General features: G+C 54.4%; 2 protein-coding genes across 4 annotated transcripts in view; one reads left to right on the top strand and one right to left on the bottom strand.

Moving 5' to 3' along the window:
- Positions 1-10,054, bottom strand: part of LOC142258716 (uncharacterized) — a 31,307-nt gene extending 21,253 nt beyond the window's left edge. Inside the window, exon 1 of the mRNA XM_075331332.1 lies at positions 9,993-10,054. The gene's annotated coding sequence lies outside the window, so the exon portion shown is untranslated. The remainder of the gene's footprint in view (positions 1-9,992) is intronic.
- A 75-nt stretch (positions 10,055-10,129) lies between these two features.
- The window catches only part of LOC142258717 (uncharacterized), a 491,515-nt gene continuing 481,413 nt past the window's right edge, over positions 10,130-20,231 (top strand). The window contains exons 1-2 of one of the 3 annotated variants that reach the window (XR_012727851.1): positions 10,130-10,194; positions 16,138-16,481. The gene's annotated coding sequence lies outside the window, so the exon portion shown is untranslated. Of the gene's footprint in view, positions 10,255-16,137; positions 16,482-20,231 lie in introns of those variants that run through there. The other 2 variants (XR_012727852.1, XM_075331334.1) reach the window with 2 other exon arrangements.

Here is a 20,231-nt window from a genome sequence, read left to right on the forward strand (position 1 = left end):
ATGTGGGTTTTGTCCCTTGCCGTCGGGGGGGGGACAACACCAGGAAGGTCATAGACCTGGTGGATGTGGCAAATCGGACGAAGCAACAGGCGTTGGTGTTGAGTCTAGATGCAGAGAAGGCTTTTGACCGCCTTGCGTGGCCTTTTCTCTTCAAGACAATGGAGGTCTTTGGGATCTCGGGTGGCTTTATGCGGGCCTTGAAGTCCCTGTATAGCGCTCCTACGGCCTCTATCAAACTCCCCCTCCACATCTCTAAGCCTTTTCTCATCTCCAATGGCACCAGGCAGGGGTGCCCCCTGTCCCCCCTCCTTTTTGCGCTATGCATAGAGCCCCTCGCGGCCTCGGTCAGGAGCAACCCAGACATCTCGGGGGTCCTGGTCAGGAATAAACAGTTTAAAATCTCGCTTTTTGCCGACGATGTGCTCATTACACTTACTAACATCCATGTGTCCCTTCCAATTTTAATGTGCACCTTGGGTAGGTACGGGAGCCTTTCGGGGTATAAGATCAACTCTAGCAAAACGGAGGCAATGCCCTTGAATCTCGACCCGGTGGCCCTGGATTACCTGCGTTTGAATTTTAAGTTTCGTTGGATGCGGTCAAGTTACTGGGGGTTAACCTCACATCTACTTATGATTCCCTCTATAACCTTAACTTCCCCCCCCCTTTTCCGAGAGCTGAGAACTCTTTTGAGCAAGTGGTTGCCCCTCCCTCTTTCGTGGATGGGGCGCATTGCGGCGGTTAAAATGAGCTTGCTCCCAAAATTATTATATTTCTTTGAAACCCTCCCAGTTAAGGTACCAATAAAGGAGCTGAAGTCCCTTCAGGCGGCTATCCTTACGTTTGTTACACCAAATAAATCTCATAGGGTGGCCAGGGAGGTGTTGATGGCTCGGAGAAACAGGGGGGGCTTTCTGTCCCGGACATCCTAAAATACTATTGGGCGGTCCATCTTAGGAGGATCCCCTGTTGGGTGTCCCTTTGGGCATACAACAGGTGGACTGAGATTGAAAAACTTTGGCTGGCGCCTATACATCCAAACGCGCTCCTGTGGCCCCCGGCCCGGTGTGATTCGCCCCCCTCTTCTTGGACCGATGCAGTTCACTAGGGACCTCTGGGCATTTTGCATTAGAAGATTTCCTTTGGCATCCCCCTGCTCCCCTCTGGTGTCCTTCATATACCAACCCTTGCTCCCAAGCAGTCTGGAGTCGGACATGGTGCACCCCTGGCTCAAGGCAGGTCTATTCAGATTTGCAGACATTATAGATGGAAGTACAATGTAGATCCATTCCTTTGAGTACCTTAGAGATAAATTCTCTCTGTCTAATCGAGAGTTTTTCCAATATATGCAGATCAGAGACTTGGCTGGCTCCTTGTTTGGCAGGGAAGGGGCCTCGATTCCCACAGATTTTGAGAAAATTTGCAGAAGGGGCACTGATACTAAGGGGCTGATTTCGGAAATTTACATTTTGCTTTCTGAGTCACGGGAGGGGCCCGAGGGGTCTTTTCCATACATGCGGAAATGGGAGTCTCTATTGGGAAGGCGGATACTTCCTCAGGAATGGGCAGCAATCTGGGGAAACACCACCAAGACGTCAATATGCACACTATATAAGGAAAATATCAATAAAATTTAGCTATTTTGGTACCACACTCCAGATTTCCTTCATGGCATAGACCCCTCCATACCGGCTTGTTGCTGGAGATGCGGGGGAGGCAGGGGCACCATTCTGCACATATTCTGGTCCTGTCCAGGGATAGTCCCCTTCTGGGAGCGGGTTAGAGGGTTGATCCATAAAGTACTATATATAGAGGTTGATCTTGATCCCCTGATCTATGTTCTGGGTCTTGGGAATGGGGGATTGGGAAAAACGGCCTCTAAGCTTTTGTCCCACATCCTTACGGCGGCCAGATGCTTAATTGCAAAGAATTGGAGGCAGCCAGGGACACCCTCACTCCAGAGCCTCAAGTATAGATTACTGGACGTTAGACGCATGGAACATCTCACGGCACTATTGCATGACACAGTTGACCGTTTCCAGGCCGTGTGGGCACCATGGGACTACTTTGCGGGACAGGAGGATCTGTGAGACTGAGGCCTATGGGTCCTATGGAAGGAGCATGGACTCTTGAAACCCTTCCCTCTTCCCTCCTATTTCTCCTCTCCCCTCCTAACCCTCCTCACCTGTCCTGTCATTGTTTGTCTAGGTTCGATAAGAATTGTGAATTTTATGTTTTATTTTATGTATGAAAAAGGTAAATTGAAAATCTCAATAAAAATTCAAAGTTTTAAAAACTAAAGGCGATGGAGGAGAAAGTAAAACATTTCCTAAAACCCTCTGGATACACCAATTACATTACAGGAAGTTGCAGAAAGAATCTCTTCCATAAGGTGTAAAAAAAAAAAACAGTGGTCCGGATGGAAACCCCCCAGAGATGCTGAAATAAAGCCCACCGGAAATACAAGCTGAATTGGTTAAACTGTTCAATATTGTGCTCAGTGCCGGTTTCTTCCCTCGTACCTGGAAGCAAGCGTCTATCACACCCATCCACAAGAGTGCGGACAGGTATGACCCTGCCAACTACAGAGGAAGACGTGTCAGCAGGAACCTGGGAAAACTGTTCACCAGCCTCCTGAACAAGAGGATCCTCAGTTTCCTCACCGAGCACAATGTCCTAAGCAAGAGCCAACCAGGCTTCGTGCCAAACCACCGCACCACGGATCACATCTACACCCTGCACAGTCTCATTCAGAACCACATCCACAAAACAAAGTACGTGAAGTTATACACCTGTTTTGTGGACTTTAACCCCTTCAGCCCCGGGGCACTTTCCGTTTTTGCGTTTTTGTTTTTTGCTCCCCTTCTTCCGAGAGCCGTAATATTTTTATTTTTCCGTCAATCTTACCATATGAGGGCTTGTTTTTTGCGGGACAAGTTGTACTTTTAAATGAAACCATAAGTTTTACCATATGGTGTACTGGAAAACAGCAAAAAAATTCCAAATGCGGAAAAATTGCAAAAAAAGTGTGATGGCACAATAGTTTTTGGGATATTTTATTCACGGTGTTCACTATATGGTAAAACTGATGTGTGGGTGTGATGCCTGAGGTCGGTGCGAGTTTGTAGACACCATGTATAAGTTTACTTGTATCTAAGGGGTTAAAAAAATTCACAAGTTTGTCCAATAAAAGTGGTGCACATTTTGCGCCATTTTCCGAAACACATAGCGTTCTTATTTTTTGGGATCTATGGCTCAGTGATGGCTTATTTTTTGCGTCTCGAGCTGACGTTTCTAATGGTACCATTTTTGCGCAGATGCTACGTTTTGATCGCCTGTTATTGCATTTTCGCAATTTTGGCGTTTGGAATTTTTTTTGCCACTACGCCGTTTACCAATCAGATTAATTGATTTTATATTTTGATAAATCGGGCATTTCTGAACGCGGCAATACCAAATATGTGTATATTTATTTATTTTTTAACCCTTTAATTTTCAATGGGGGGAAAGGGGGGTGATTTGAACTTTTAGTTTTGTGTTTTTTTTATTTTTTAAAACTTTTTTTTTTTATTTTACTAGTCCCCCTAGGGGGCTATAGCGATCAGCAATCCAATCGCTATTATCTGCTGATCACAGCTATACAGCTGTAAACAGCAGATACAGTCACTTTCTTTTTCCCTCTGATCCGTGCCGAGGGAAAACGAAAGTGAAACATCATAGCTGCAGGCGTCATCACATGACCCTGTGCTACGATGGCAACCACCGATAGTCACGTGATCACGCACGTGACTTCCGGTGGGGGCGGCGGTAAGTATAAAACATGGCCGCGCGCATTTAGATCTTGCTGCCAGACTTTGGAAGCAAGATTTAAGGGGTTAATGGCCGCGGGTGGAAGCGATTCCACCAGCGGCTAGCAGGCACACATGTCAGCTGTTGAAAACAGCTGATATGTGTGCCGACCGCCGCCGCCTGCCCGAGGCAGGGGGCGGGGCTTAACGGGACACGCTCCATGACGGATATATCCGTCCATGGTCGTGAAGGGGTTAAAAAGGCTTTTTACTCCGTGTGGCACCCGGGCTTGTTCTTGAAATTTCTGGAGAGCGGAATAGTAGGAAAGTCCTACGATGTCATCAAAAGCTCCTAAACCGAGAACCCCTGCAGTGTGAGTGTGAATGGTAGAAGAATGGCTTATTTCCAGCAGAGCCGAGGAGTCAGACAGGGCTGCAGCCTAAGTATAAAGGCTGCTTTACACGAGTCAATCCATCGTGCGATTTATTTGGCAAAGTCTTTTTTTTTTTTGGTTTGTATCGCTGATAGGTAGTTGTCCATGTGTCACACGTTGAGTGTTGTCAAACGACCACAAAGCGCTCATCGATATATTGATTGGCCATGGCAGACGTCCAAAAGGCTTCACACATGTTTTCCTTTGGTCAATCTGTCTTTTGTATGGGCGTAATTAGGCGCTATACAGCCCTCCGTGACGTTGTCTGGATTGTTGCACGCCCTGAATTCTTCTGACCTGCTCAATCCAGTTCTGCTAATGTGGTTGATTGGTTACATACCATATATATAGTTTCTCTTCTGCGTCTGTCTTTGTTGCCTCGTGTGTCCTTAGCATCAATCTTGTTTGTTGTTTGTGGTCTGGTTTATGACGAATTCAGAGTATCTATCTTCCAAAGGTGGGTTAAATTTGGTTTTGTATGGTTTATTTATTGTGTCATTTAGCCGTTCACAATGTTTTTTTTTTTTTTTTCTTTTTTGTTCTTTTAAAAAGAAAAAAGATTACATGTTTATTATAACAGTGTCAAATAAAATGTTCTCATATATTCATTCCCAGATGACGGCTCATCAAAACGAATTATTTTTGCGTGATTTCATTGAAAAATATCGCACATTAACCTGTCTTTTGAAAATTAAATCGCCTGAATATAGTAACAAACGCATCAAACAAGCAGCTTATGCGGATCTGATTACTATCTATAAAAACATTTTCCTAATGAGCCTGTGGATGTAAATCTGATCAAGAAAAAAATACAAGGAATACGCACTGTATATAAAAAGGAACTCAATAAAGTCGAGGAGTCACGATGTTCAGGGGCTGCGACTGCCGATCTTTATGTCCCACGGCTGTGGTATTTTGATCTACTTGACTTCACAAGAGATCATGAGATTCCAAGGTCATCAACAAGTATGCTTTCCATTCAGGAGTCACAAAATGGGGCGATTGGCAGCGAACAAACAAACGTAAGAAAAATTAGGAGTAATGCACTATAAAACACTGTGCATGACGCCAAGGCTGAATGTTGACATCATGACTACAGCTCCGTATTTTATAACAGTAATAACCAATCAAAACGCATCTGCTACAACCAATCCGATTAGATTAGGCGTGATTATTTAAAACCACAAATACGCCCTGAACGTTTACTGACGTCACAAACAACTACGAGGATGGCCGATTACACGGTGTCACACTTTGCAATGTGTCGTTCATTAAGAATAAACTGACCGATTTTATGGAATTAAACGATGAGTACACGATGGCCGAATTTCAAACGATTAGGCATCGGTTGGACTCGCAAGGAGCTGTCACATGAGGAGATGTCGTTACGAATGACGGAAGAGCGTCACAAAGGCCCGCTTTACACGCTGTGATATCGTTACCGATATCGGTAGCGTGCGTACCCACCCCCACCGGTTGTGCGACACGGGCAAATCGCTGCCCGTGGCACACAACATCTCTAGGAACAGTCACACTACTTACCTGCCTAGCGACGTCGCTGTGACCAGCGAACCGCCTCCTTTCTAAGGGGCGATTCGTGCGGCGTCACAGCAACGTCACTAAGCGGCCGCCCAATCAAAACAGAGGGGCGGAGATGAGCAGGACGAACATCCCGCCCAGCTCCTTCCTTCCTCATTGCTGGCGGGACGTGGGTAAGGAGATGTTCCTCGTTCCTGAGGTGTCACAAGTAGCGATGTGTGCTGCCGCAGGAACAACGAACAACATCGTTACTGCAGCAGCAACGATAATTGGGAATAGGGGGTAATGTTACCGATGATCGATTTTGAACGTTTTTGCGACGATTCAAAATTGCTCATAGGTGTCACACGCAACGACATTGCTAAAGCGGCCATATGTGTGTCACAAATTCCGTGACCCCAACAAGATAACTTTAGCGATGTCGTAGCCTGTAAAGCCACCTTAACGCTCTTTAATATCTCTATCAATGAGCGTACACTGCTCTGGAATGTTCCACAGCTTCAGGTCTCACACTCCATGACGCCCAGGTGACATTTTCTCTATGCAGATGACCTCCTGCTGCTGACACCAACTGAGAAAGGCCTCCAAGACCACCTACAAATCTTGGAGAAATTCAGCTCTACATGGACGCTACCAATCAACCTAAAAAGAGGCCAACATCAGAGAGTTCCAGAAGAGAAAAATGAAGATCGGACCAGCACCTTCATTTGTCTTAAAACTGCATTCATACAGGAGCGGACACATACACCTACCTGGGCCTGGAAATTCACCAGTCAGGGAGCTTCAAACAAGCAATAGAGATTGCTATGCCATCCGAAGGAAACTATCATCTGAAGCCACCAGTGAGGGTCTGGCTAAAAATCTTCAATTCCATCATCACCGAAATCCTCCTGTATGGCAGTGAAGTCTGGGGCCCTCACACTTGGCCCAATTTCACACATCCGGCTTTTCGCTGGTTTGGCGGATGCGGCGCACGCCAGTACAGTGTATACAGTACAGTGGCAGTGCGACAAGCGCCGGTCACATGCTGTCATGTGACCGGCGCATGTGACCCGGACGTTACAGCGCTGTCATTATACTGTATACACTGTACGGGAGTTCGCCGCATCCGCAAAACCGGCAAAAAGAAGGATGTGTGAAACCGGGCTTACCCAGATTGATCAAGGTGGGATTCCAGCCCAACATAAATATTCAACCTGGAATTTTGTAGGCGCCTTCTCCACGTCCATCAAAGCACCTCCAACAGCGCCTGTCAGGCCGAGCTGGGCAGATTCCCTCTACACCTAGCAGCTCTGAAGAGGGCACTGTCATGTCAGTCTCACCTACAGAATAACAATCCACTCTCACATCACCATAAAGCCCTGATACATATAGGTGGTCCAGATGAACCAGGACCCCTGGCACAGCTCTCCCAAACCCAACAGGACAAAATGACCAATCACAGCAGCCTGACAAAAGCCAGAATCAGGAAGATGGTAGACGAGGGCCAGGAGAGGTGTCAGTGACTGGAGGACCGATGTCTACACCTCACAGAAACTGACCACGTACCAGAGACTACAGACTGACCCCATATCTGGAGAAAGCCCCAGACCCCAGAGACCGCAGGACTATGAGCCAATATAGACTCAGTGCCCACAGTCTAGCCATCAATTCCCACACAAGCAGAGCTACAAGCCCAGGGAGGACAGACTGTGCCAACACTGACCTGGAGGCCAAGGAAGGATGAAACCCACCTCCTGCTACACTGCACCAAACACTCAGCAGTGAGGGACACTCAGCAGTGAGGGACACTCAGCAGCGAGGGACACTCAGCAGCGAGGGACACTCAGCAGCGAGGGACGATCAGCAGCGAGGGACACTCAGCAGCGAGGGACACTCAGCAGCGAGGGACACTCAGCAGCGAGGGACACTCAGCAGTGAGGGACACTCAGCAGTGAGGGACACTCACTTCAGGAGACTATGATATCTTCCCGGGATTTCAGGTCCATAAAGGAGGAAGAGAAAATATATATCCTGCTGGAGGAAATATGATAAAGGGAACCTGTCACCACTGTTTTGGCGTATAAGCTGCGGCCACCACCACCGGGCTCTTATATACAGGATTCTACCATGCTGTATATAAGAGCCCAGACCGCTGTGAGAACATAAAAAACACTTTATAATACTTACCTAACGGTCGTGCGGTGGGCCATATGGGTGTTTCCGTTCTCCGGTACCGCCTCTTTCGGCCATCTTCGTCCTCCTCCTTCTCTAGCCGCGGTGCATGACGCGTCCGACGTCATCCACACTCGCCGGCATTCAGGTCCTGAGCAGGGCAGATCAAAGTATTGTAGTGCGCCTGCGCAGGATCGGCGAGTGTGTATGACGTGGACGCGTCAAGCACACAGGCTTCAGAAAGAGGACGAAGATGACTGATAGAGGCGGCACCGGAGAACGGAGACACCCATATTGCCAACAGCACGACAGTTAGGTATGTATTATAAAGTGTTTTTTATGTTCTCACAGCGGCCTGGGCTCTTATATACAGCATGGTAGAATCCTGTATATAAGAGCCCGGTGGTGGCCGCAGCTTATACGCCAAAAAACTGGTGACAGGTTCCCTATGAGCCATGGACTTCTATAGCCCCCACCCCGATGTGCCCCCATCCATCCTTCCTACACTCCCCACCCCCGATGTGGTCCCATCATGCAGCATCAGCCAGTGTACGCCCCTCAATGTTCAGTATCGCCCAGTGTAAGCCCCCTACAACATGCAGCATCGCCCAGTGTAAGCCCCCCAGCGTGCAACATGGCGAACTGCTCAGCACACCCTGCAAGCTCCCCCAAAGTGCAGCGTCGCACCCAAACATGCAGCATCGCCCCCTGTCCAGTGCGAGCCCCCCAAAACGTGCAGCGTCGCTCCCTGCCCAGTGCGAGCCCCTCCAAACGTGCAGAGTCGCCCCCTGCCCAGTGCGAGCCCCCCCAAACATGCAGTCGCCCCCTGCCCAGTGTGAGCCCCCCCAAACATGCAGTCGCCCCCTGCCTAGTGCGAGCCCCCCCAAAACATGCATCGCCCTCTGCCCAGTGTGATCCTCTCAAACGTGCAGCGTCGCCCCTGCGAGCACCCCGAAAGTGCAGCGTCGCCACCTGCGATCCACCCAAACGTGCAGCGTTGCCCCCTTGCGAGTCCCCTAAACGTGCAGCGCCACCCCCTTGCGAGTCCCCCAAACATGTAGCGTTGCCCCCTGCCCAGTCCAAACCCCCCAAATGTGCAGCGTCACCCCCTGGCCAGAGTGAGCCCCCCCTAAACTGCAGCGTCACCCCCTGCAAGCCCCCAAACATGCAGCACCACCCCCTTGCGAGTCCCCCAAACGTGCAGTGTCGCCCCGTCCAGTGCAAGCTCCCCCAAACATGCAGTCACCCCCCTACGAGCCCCTCAAACAAGCAGCGTAGCCCCATGCTCAGTGAGCCCCCCAAACGTGCGTCGCCCCCTGCGAGCCCCCCCCAAATGTGCAGTATAGCCCCCTGCCCAGTGTAAGCCCCCCAAACGTGCAGCGTCGCCTCCTGCCTAGTGTTAAGGCCCCGTCACACACAGAGATAAATCTTTGGCAGATCGGTGGTTGCAGTGAAATCATGGACATATTGTTCCATTTGTGCACAGCCACAAACCTGCCACTGATTGTCCACAATTTCACTGCAACCACAGATCTACCACAGATCTACCTGTGTGTGACAGGGCCTTTATTCTCACATTCCTTATGAAAGCCTCCACAGCATCGCCCCCTGCCCTGTGTAGCCCCCAATATACAGCATCGCCCCCTGCCCTGTGTAGCCCCCCAATATACAGCATCGCCCCCTGCCCTGTGTAGCCCCCCAATATACAGCATCGCCCCCTGCCCTGTGTAGCCCCCCAATATACAGCATCGCCCCCTGCCCTGTGTAGCCCCCCAATATACAGCATCGCCCCCTGCCCTGTGTAGCCCCCCAATATACAGCATCGCCCCCTGCCCTGTGTAGCCCCCCAATATACAGCATCGCCCCCTGCCCTGTGTAGCCCCCCAATATACAGCATCGCCCCCTGCCCTGTGTAGCCCCCCAATATACAGCATCGCCCCCTGCCCTGTGTAGCCCCCCATATCCCCCTTCCTTATGGAAGCCTCCACAGCCCTGTGCTGCAGCTTCAGCCCCTTCCCTGTGATATATACACGAGCTGCAGCCCCCAGTAGTGACAGGAGACACTTTTATTTCTTACCCCAAAATCCAGATCGGTTGAGCCTAGAGCTACAGGCCGCGCTGAATAAAGGACACGCCCCCTAACAGTAAATGAATACGCCCCGGAAGTGACGTCATAATCTGCAAGCAGCCTGTATTCTCTAGCATCTACCCGGCAGATCTGTGACCGGAAGCAGCAGTGCTCGGGCTCCTGTGCAGAGCGGACGGATCCTGACCCTGAGGTGGGGAAGATTCAGCTTTTCCTCATTAGTTATAGAGCTGAGGTCACACTGGATTTTGGGGTAAGAAATAAAAGTGTCTCCTGTCACTACTGGGGGCTGCAGCTCGTGTATATATCACAGGGAAGGGGCTGAAGCTGCAGCACAGGGCTGTGGAGGCTTCCATAAGGAAGGGGGATATGGGGGGCTACACAGGGCAGGGGGCGATGCTGCATATTGGGGGGCTACACAGGGCAGGGGGCGATGCTTTGGAGGCTTCCATAAGGAAGGGGGATATGGGGGGCTACAGGGTACAGGGGATGATGCTGTGGAGGGTTCCATAATGTGTGGGGGTTACTCTAGGCAGGAGGCGACGCTGTATGTTTGGGGTGAGGCTTGCAGGAGGCAACGTGGAATGTTTTGGGGGGCTTGCACTTGCCAGGGAGCGACTCTGCACGTTTGGTGGGGGCTGGAATTGGCAGGGGGCTATACTGCACGTTTGGGGTCTGGCAGGGGGTGACGCTGCATGTTTGGGGGGGCTTGCAGGGGGCTATACTGCACGTTTGGGGGGGGCTGGTAGGGGGTGACGCTGCACGTTTGGGGGGGGGCTAGCACGGGGTGATCGCTGCACGTTTTGGGGGGGGGTTAGCAGGGGGTGACTCTGCACATTTGGGGGGGGCTGGCAGGGGGTGACACTGCACATTGGGGGGGGGCTGGCAGGGGGTGACACTGCACATTGGGGGGGGGCTGGCAGGGGGTGACACTGCACGTTGGGGGGGGGCTGGCAGGGGTGACACTGCACGTTGGGGGGGGCTTGCAGGGGGTGACAACGCACGCTGGGGGGGGGCTGGCAGGGGGTGACGCTGCACGTTTGGGTGGGGCTGGCAGGGGGTGACGCTGCACGTTTTTTGGGGGGGGGCTGACGCTGCACGTTTGGGGGGCTGGCAGGGGGTGACGCTGCACGTTTTTTTGGGGGGGGGGGCTGGCAGGGGTTGACACTGCACGTTTGGGGGGGCTGGCAGGGGGTGACGCTGCCCGTTTTGGGGGGGGCTTGCAGGGGGCTATACTGCAAGTTTGGGGGGGGGGGTGTTACATGTCGTGGCTCTCTTGTTGCAAGGAATGAGGTGGTCCCCCATTCCTTGTCTGCCACGAGCCCTACTGCTCAGCAGCGCCAAAGGTCTGGGAGACTGCGCAGTCTGCTGGAGTTGCCTCCTCAGAGACACAGCAGAAGGGTGACACCTAGTGGTTCTCCCCTTGCAGGGAATGGAGCGGTCTCCCATCCCTTGCCTGCCACGAGCTCTCCTGCTCAGCATCACAGAGGCTCTGGGAGGTTGCGCAGTGTGCAAGGAATAGATGCTCAGGGAAGCAGCAAGACTTCCCATGTCTCTGCACATTGTGAAACCGAGGATCCCGCCTTTATGACCCAGAGGCAGGAAGATGAGCATGTGCTCCACGTGACGTCTTCTGATTCGCTCACTGATATCACACGGCCCCATGACGAGGCTGGTGATGTGCTGAATCCTGACTGGCTGGGCCAGGACGTCACGAACCCTGATTGGGTCACGCCCGTCTCGCGCCCGCCCTTGGGTGGAGCTACACCTCCTTAAAAGCTCCCCCTGCCATCATGGTGGCGCGTGACCGTCCTTCTATGTTTGGATGTCTGGCAGTGTGCTGCCACACCACTGCTCAGGCATTACTGTCTTCTGTGGGCTTGGCCCTTGCTGCTCAGGCAGCACCTCGTTTGCAGGCCGTGTTCCTGCCTTGCTGCTCCGGCAGTATCCCCTTCAACAGGCCGTGTTCCTGTCCCAGGTGAGCTCCTCAAGCCTCCACCGGACTCACCTGGTTATTGAAAGCACACGTGCGTGGGCACCTCTGTGCTACCCTCGTGCCATATTCTCGTGACTTCCACTGGCACACGTGCGTGGGCACCTCTGTGCTTCCCTGTGCAACAGGTACACCGAGCCGTGTGATCCCTGCCATACAACCCTCACGGGTTAGGGCAGATCGGTGTACATAGATCGTCTGTGACATTCCAGACGATCGCTAGCAGCAACCCGCTCACTCTTCACCCACCATAGCGGCGGTCCCTTACACCGCACAGTGGACCTTGACCGGCGGAAGCTGTCCATTTCCCATCTTGGCACGCTTCCCCGGGTCCCCCTCGTAACAGGGGGGGGCTGGCAGGGGGTGACGCTGCCCGTTTTGGGGGGGGCTTGCAGGGGGCTATACTGCAAGTTTGGGGGGGGGGGTGTTACATGTCGTGGCTCTCTTGTTGCAAGGAATGAGGTGGTCCCCCATTCCTTGTCTGCCACGAGCCCTACTGCTCAGCAGCGCCAAAGGTCTGGGAGACTGCGCAGTCTGCTGGAGTTGCCTCCTCAGAGACACAGCAGAAGGGTGACACCTAGTGGTTCTCCCCTTGCAGGGAATGGAGCGGTCTCCCATCCCTTGCCTGCCACGAGCTCTCCTGCTCAGCATCACAGAGGCTCTGGGAGGTTGCGCAGTGTGCAAGGAATAGATGCTCAGGGAAGCAGCAAGACTTCCCATGTCTCTGCACATTGTGAAACCGAGGATCCCGCCTTTATGACCCAGAGGCAGGAAGATGAGCATGTGCTCCACGTGACGTCTTCTGATTCGCTCACTGATATCACACGGCCCCATGACGAGGCTGGTGATGTGCTGAATCCTGACTGGCTGGGCCAGGACGTCACGAACCCTGATTGGGTCACGCCCGTCTCGCGCCCGCCCTTGGGTGGAGCTACACCTCCTTAAAAGCTCCCCCTGCCATCATGGTGGCGCGTGACCGTCCTTCTATGTTTGGATGTCTGGCAGTGTGCTGCCACACCACTGCTCAGGCATTACTGTCTTCTGTGGGCTTGGCCCTTGCTGCTCAGGCAGCACCTCGTTTGCAGGCCGTGTTCCTGCCTTGCTGCTCCGGCAGTATCCCCTTCAACAGGCCGTGTTCCTGTCCCAGGTGAGCTCCTCAAGCCTCCACCGGACTCACCTGGTTATTGAAAGCACACGTGCGTGGGCACCTCTGTGCTACCCTCGTGCCATATTCTCGTGACTTCCACTGGCACACGTGCGTGGGCACCTCTGTGCTTCCCTGTGCAACAGGTACACCGAGCCGTGTGATCCCTGCCATACAACCCTCACGGGTTAGGGCAGATCGGTGTACATAGATCGTCTGTGACATTCCAGACGATCGCTAGCAGCAACCCGCTCACTCTTCACCCACCATAGCGGCGGTCCCTTACACCGCACAGTGGACCTTGACCGGCGGAAGCTGTCCATTTCCCATCTTGGCACGCTTCCCCGGGTCCCCCTCGTAACAGGGGGGGGCTGGCAGGGGATGACGCTGCACGTTTGGGGGGGGGCCTTGCAGGGGGTGACGCTGCACGTTTGGGGGGGGGGCCTTGCAGGGGGTGACGCTGCACGTTTGGGGGGCCTGGCAGGGGGTGACGCTGCACGTTTGGGGGGCCTGGCAGGGGGTGACGCTGCACGTTTGGGGGGCCTGGCAGGGGGTGACGCTGCACGTTTGGGGGGGCTGGCAGGGGGTGACGCTGCACGTTTGGGGGGGCTGGCAGGGGGTGACGCTGCACGTTTGGGGGGGGCTGGCAGGGGGTGACGCTGCACGTTTGGGGGGGGCTGGCAGGGGGTGACGCTGCACGTTTGGGGGGGGGCTGGCAGGGGGTGACGCTGCACGTTTGGGGGGGCTGGCAGGGGGTGACGCTGCACGTTTGGGGGGGCTGGCAGGGGGTGACGCTGCACGTTTGGGGGGGCTGGCAGGGGGTGACGCTGCACGTTTGGGGGGGCTGGCAGGGGGTGACGCTGCACGTTTGGGGGGGCTGGCTGGCAGGGGGTGACGCTGCACGTTTGGGGGGGCTGGCTGGCAGGGGGTGACTGCACGTTTGGGGGGGTGGCTGGCAGGGGGTAACGCTGCACGTTTGGAGGGGTGGCTGGCAGGGGGTGACGCTGCACGTTTGGGGGGGTGGCTGGCAGGGGGTGACGCTGCACGTTTGGGGGGGTGGCTGGCAGGGGGTGACGCTGCACGTTTGGGGGGGTGGCTGGCAGGGGGTGACGCTGCACGGTTTTTGGGGGGGGGGCTGGCAGGGGGTGACGCTGCACGGTTTTTTTGGGGGGGGGGGCTGGCAGGGGGTGACGCTGCACGGTTTTTTTGGGGGGGGGGCTGGCAGGGGGTGACGCTGCACGGTTTTTGGGGGGGGGCTGGCAGGGGGTGACGCTGCACGGTTTTTGGGGGGGGGGCTGGCAGGGGGGTGACGCTGCACGGTTTTTGGGGGGGCTGGCAGGGGGTGACGCTGCACGTTTTGGGGGGGGCTGGCAGGGGGTGACGCTGCATGTTTTGGGGGGGGGGGCTGGCAGGGGGTGACGCTGCACGTTTGGGGGGGCTGGCAGAAGGTGACGCTGCACGTTTGGGGGGGTGGCTGGCAGGGGGCTATACTGCACGTTTGGGGGGGGGCCTTGCAGGGGGTGACGCTGCACGTTTGGGGGGGGGCCTTGCAGGGGGTGACGCTGCACGTTTGGGGGGCCTGGCAGGGGGTGACGCTGCACGTTTGGGGGGCCTGGCAGGGGGTGACGCTGCACGTTTGGGGGGGCTGGCAGGGGGTGACGCTGCACGTTTGGGGGGGCTGGCAGGGGGTGACGCTGCACGTTTGGGGGGGGCTGGCAGGGGGTGACGCTGCACGTTTGGGGGGGGGCTGGCAGGGGGTGACGCTGCACGTTTGGGGGGGCTGGCAGGGGGTGACGCTGCACGTTTGGGGGGGCTGGCAGGGGGTGACGCTGCACGTTTGGGGGGGCTGGCAGGGGGTGACGCTGCACGTTTGGGGGGGCTGGCAGGGGGTGACGCTGCACGTTTGGGGGGGCTGGCAGGGGGTGACGCTGCACGTTTGGGGGGGCTGGCTGGCAGGGGGTGACGCTGCACGTTTGGGGGGGCTGGCTGGCAGGGGGTGACTGCACGTTTGGGGGGGTGGCTGGCAGGGGGTAACGCTGCACGTTTGGAGGGGTGGCTGGCAGGGGGTGACGCTGCACGTTTGGGGGGGTGGCTGGCAGGGGGTGACGCTGCACGTTTGGGGGGGTGGCTGGCAGGGGGTGACGCTGCACGGTTTTTGGGGGGGGGGGGCTGGCAGGGGGTGACGCTGCACGGTTTTTTTTGGGGGGGGGGCTGGCAGGGGGTGACGCTGCACGGTTTTTTTGGGGGGGGGGCTGGCAGGGGGTGACGCTGCACGGTTTTTGGGGGGGGGCTGGCAGGGGGTGACGCTGCACGGTTTTTGGGGGGGGGGCTGGCAGGGGGTGACGCTGCACGGTTTTTGGGGGGGCTGGCAGGGGGTGACGCTGCACGTTTTGGGGGGGGCTGGCAGGGGGTGACGCTGCATGTTTTGGGGGGGGGGGCTGGCAGGGGGTGACGCTGCACGTTTGGGGGGGCTGGCAGAAGGTGACGCTGCACGTTTGGGGGGGTGGCTGGCAGGGGGCTATACTGCACGTTTGGGGGGGTGGCTGGCAGGGGGTGACGCTGCACGTTTGGGGGGGGAGGGCTTGCAGGTGGTGACACTGCACGTTTGGGGGGGAGCTCACACTGGGCAGGGGGTGACTGTACGTTTGAAAGTGCTTGCAGGGGGCTATACTGCATGTTTGGTTAAGCTCGCAGGGGGTGACGCTGCACTTTGGGGGGCTCGCACGGGGCGTTGGTGCGAGTTGTGAGGGCTCGCCCTGGGCAGCGGGGCGAGGCTGCGCGTAGTGTGGGGCTCGCCCTGGGCAGCGGGGCGAGGCTGCGCGTAGTGTGGGGCTCGCAGGGGGAGGCTGCACATTTTAGTGGGGCTCGCACTAGGTAGGGGGTGACGCAGCACTTTCGGGGGCTTGCAGAGGGCCGTGTTGCACGTGGGTGGTGGGTGTGAGGCTCGCACAGGGAACTATGTGTGTTATTAATCTTCTCCCTTTGTTTTTCATATACAGCTTGTGGCTATCGGCACTGGGTGTAATTGATCCCCGTCGTCCCACCTTAGAGACGGAGAGAACAGTGAGGTCTAATCCACGTCACCCTCTTGTGTCCTCCAATGTATTCAACAAGAGGATTTTTATGGTAACTGCAGAAATACAATTTTTACACCTAAAACGCACGGCTCCCCTCTGCACCCGTCTGTGAGGATTGGTTTATTCACTGTAATTTATATCTGTATTTTGTGTTACCCCTTCCCATGTGCAGCATGGAATCTATGTTCTCTATAAAAATAAAACTATAAATATTTCTCTTTGTTAGAATTATTGATACTTGTTTTAATAAAACTGTTGTAGACGTATGGGCTGAATGTTCATCTCTATAATGATAAAGCTCGGAGTGACATTAGTGATCAATCACTGCTGGTTGGATCTGTATCGGGCTGCGGTCACACATTGCCGGTTGGATCTGTATCGGGCTGCGGTCACACATTGCCGGTTGGATCTGTATTGGGCTGCGGTCTCACATTGCTGGAGGTAGTTTCCACAGTCCTCACATGTAGACCCACAGTAAACTGTTCAGATCTCGCTGACAGTTTATTTTGTGTTTAAAAGCCCCCTGATCCTATTATGCCCCCCATTTATTAGGCCCCAGTCCTGTTTCTCGGTGTTTCCCTCCTTTTGTGGTGACATAACTCCATGAAGCTCACACCGCCTGATTCAGGTCATTTGGGGCGAACCCTTTTATTTTATTTAAAGGGACGTAAGTTGCATTTTGCTGAGCGTCTGAAGCTGTTGCCACCGCTGTTCCATAGGACAGGCTCTGGCAGAGGTCACACTACATATTTCTCTAGTCCCTTCCACGACAGCATAGGAGGTTGTCTCTCCACGCCCTAATTGGGACAGGAAGTTCAAGAGGTTTAAAAGGACCCTCCCACCTCCCACAGCCAGTGTCTTTCCTGTCCCCATGGGGCATGGAGAGGTTTTTTATTTTCTCCTATGCTGTGGTGGCCGGCGAACTACAGTATAATATTTTTTCTTTTTTTCTTTCCTTCCCCTGTTACCTTAAGCCGGACAGCATCGGTCGGGCCTTCACCGCTCCTCCCTTGCTGTTCCCTCACGCTGTGGGGGACAGCTGCTCCAGCCTTCCGGAACTCCTCTGGGGTGATGCAGGCTGTGGAGCTCCCCGGCCGGCGTTCTCCCTGAGCCGCCGGCCGCTTCCTGTATACACGCTGCCGGAGCGATCCAGAAGTGCTCCCGGGGGCGGGACTTCCGGTCTAGCGAACTTCCGGTTGAGCTGACACGGCCTGTCCGGGACCAGTTGCAGGAGGCGGGGACCGTTAGCCGTCACTGGGGGGGCAGGCCCTTTTGCATAAGGGCTGCCGTGAAGACGTCAGATCATGGTAAGCAACCGTGCTCCCTGTCATGTCTTCCGCTGCAGCTGCATCTGCAGAGCCCAGTGTGCCCCCTACTACTGTAAGTATGGAGGGGGATGGTCCCTCAGACATAGGTCTCAGGCAGATGACTTATGGCTCTCTGGTCTGTGTTTTATAGGAGGACAAGGCCACTAAGAAAACTGACAGAAATGAAAAGTCAGAGAAGTCAGAGAAGGCTGACAAGTCCGATAAACCGGATAGACCTGACAGATTTGAAAAAATTAAAAAATGTCCTGTCTGTATAAAGAAGCTCCCTGCAGTATGGGACAAAAAGCTTTGCCAACAATGTACGGACCAGATTATTAGGGCCGTACAACCGTCCCTGATAGACGAGTTGCGGTCCATGATGAAACAGGAGATTCGGGCCTCACTGGCCTCCCTCCCTGCTCCTGGCCCTGCTCCTGGACCTGGACCACAGATGCCAGCCTGCGAGGATGGGGTGCAATGGTGGCAAACTCCCCATTTCAGGGGGTCTGGAGTCCTTACGTCAGCTCCCAATCCTCCAACTACCGGGAGCTCAGGGCAGTCAGGGAAGCCCTCCTTGCGGCTCAGGACCTCGTCCGGGACTCTCACGTCCTGGTATATTCAGACAATGTCACTACAGTGGCACATCTCCGCCATCAGGGCAGTACACGCTCAGGCGCCCTGAAGTCAGTGTCCTCCCGGATCTTTCAATGGGCGGAACAATCTCTGCTATCCCTTTCTGCGGTCCATCTGAAGGGCTCCCTAAATCTTCAGGCGGATTTCCTCAGTCGTCGGGATGTTCATCCGGGGGAATGGAGTCTGGATCAGGCGGTGCTCTGCTCTCTGGTGGCAAGGTGGGGTGCTCCAGAGGTGGACCTCTTTGCTTCGGCAGGGAATCGCAAGGTCGCAACATATTTCTCCCTGAACCCACGAGACAAGGCGTTAGGGGTAGACGCTTTCTGCCACAATTGGTCCTTTCGCCTCGCTTACGCGTTCCCCCCCCTCTTCCTCTTCTCGCAAGGGCCCTGAGGAAGATCAGAGACGAGGGAGTCCCAACTATACTGGTAGCCCCGCTGTGGCCGCGGAGGAGTTGGTACAGCCTGGTCATGACTCTAGGAATAGACGGCCCAGTCCTCTTAGGTTCGGACCCCAGCTTACTGTCCCAGGGTCCGATTTTCCATCCGGCTCCCCAGAAACTCAACTTGGCTGCCTGGCTTCTGAGGCCCGGGCACTGAAGGCCCAAGGGCTTTCTGACAAAGTTGTGGCTACCCTACAGAAGAACCGTAATCCAGTGACTAATAGTATTTACAACAAAATCTGGAAGAGATTTTCCTCCTGGTGTGGTTCTCGGCCTCCTGACCCACTTCGGCCTAATATTGCGCAGATTCTGGACTTCCTCCAGAGTGGATTGGACTTAGGCCTTAGGCCTAGCACCCTGAAAGTTCAGGTGTCAGCCCTCAGTGCAGTCTTTGACACGGCTCTGGCAGATCATCGTTGGATCCGTCGGTTCTTTGTGTCCGCTAGTAGACTCTGTCCACGTCAGAGGGTCCTGACGCCTCGCTGGGATCTCAATGTGGTCCTTACCGGACTATCTCAGTCACCATTTGAACCACTGTGCTCTTGTAACATTCGTTCTCTTTCTCACAAGACTGCTTTTCTTGTGGCTATTATGTCTGCTCGCAGAGTCGGAGAACTTCAGGCTTTGTCTATTCGGGAACCTTACCTGACCGTCAGAGATGACAGCATTGTTTTTCAGCTGGACCCTTCCTTCCTTCCCAAGGTGGTTTCGGATTTTCACCATTCTCAGTCCATCGTCCTGCCTTCCTTCTGTCAGAATCCTCGGACTCCGGGTGAGGAAGTGTTTCATTCTTTGGATGTCCGTCGGACAGTGTTGCACTACCTGGAGGTTACTGCTTCTTGGCGCCTTGATTCTAACCTGTTCATCCAGCCCTTTGGCCGCAATAAGGGCAGGAAGGTGGCTAAGAGTACCGTCACCAATTGCATTGTGCGGGCAATTAGAGATGCCTACCTCGCTCAGCATCTCCCTCCACCTACTGGATTCACGGCGCACTCCACCAGGGCTACCTCTGTCTCCTGGGCTGAACGGGCAGGGGCTTCTCCTGAGCAGATCTGCAAGGCGGCTACGTGGTCTTCGCTCCATACTTTCACGAAGCATTATCATCTGGATTCCAACAGGGATTTGGCCTTTGGCAGGAAGGTCCTGCAGGCTGTGGTCCCCCCCTAGGTATCAATTCTTTGGTATTCCTCCTATGCTGTCGTGGAAGGGACTAGAGAAATAAGAATTATTCTTACCGATAATTCGGTTTCTAGGACCTTCCACGACAGCAGGTAATTCCCTCCCCTTTGTATTCATATATTCCTGAATGTATGGTACTTCTCCTATGCTATGGGTTCTTTGTAAGACACTGGCTGTGGGAGGTGGGAGGGTCCTTTTAAACCTCTTGAACTTCCTGTCCCAATTAGGGCGTGGAGAGACAACCTCCTATGCTGTCGTGGAAGGTCCTAGAAACCGAATTATCGGTAAGAATAATTCTTATTTTAGAGGGGTAACAATACTCCTTAGAAAGTTTGAGAAGTATTTTTAGCCAAGGAGGAGAACATCATAATTTGCAGCAACTCAAAACGATAGTACATACAGTAGATGGGTATCCATAAGGCCCTTTTCAGACGTCAGTGTTTAAACAGTTGCAA

The sequence above is a fragment of the Anomaloglossus baeobatrachus genome (assembly GCF_048569485.1).
Source record: "Anomaloglossus baeobatrachus isolate aAnoBae1 chromosome 3 unlocalized genomic scaffold, aAnoBae1.hap1 SUPER_3_unloc_2, whole genome shotgun sequence".
Classification (NCBI taxonomy): Eukaryota; Metazoa; Chordata; class Amphibia; order Anura; family Aromobatidae; genus Anomaloglossus; species Anomaloglossus baeobatrachus.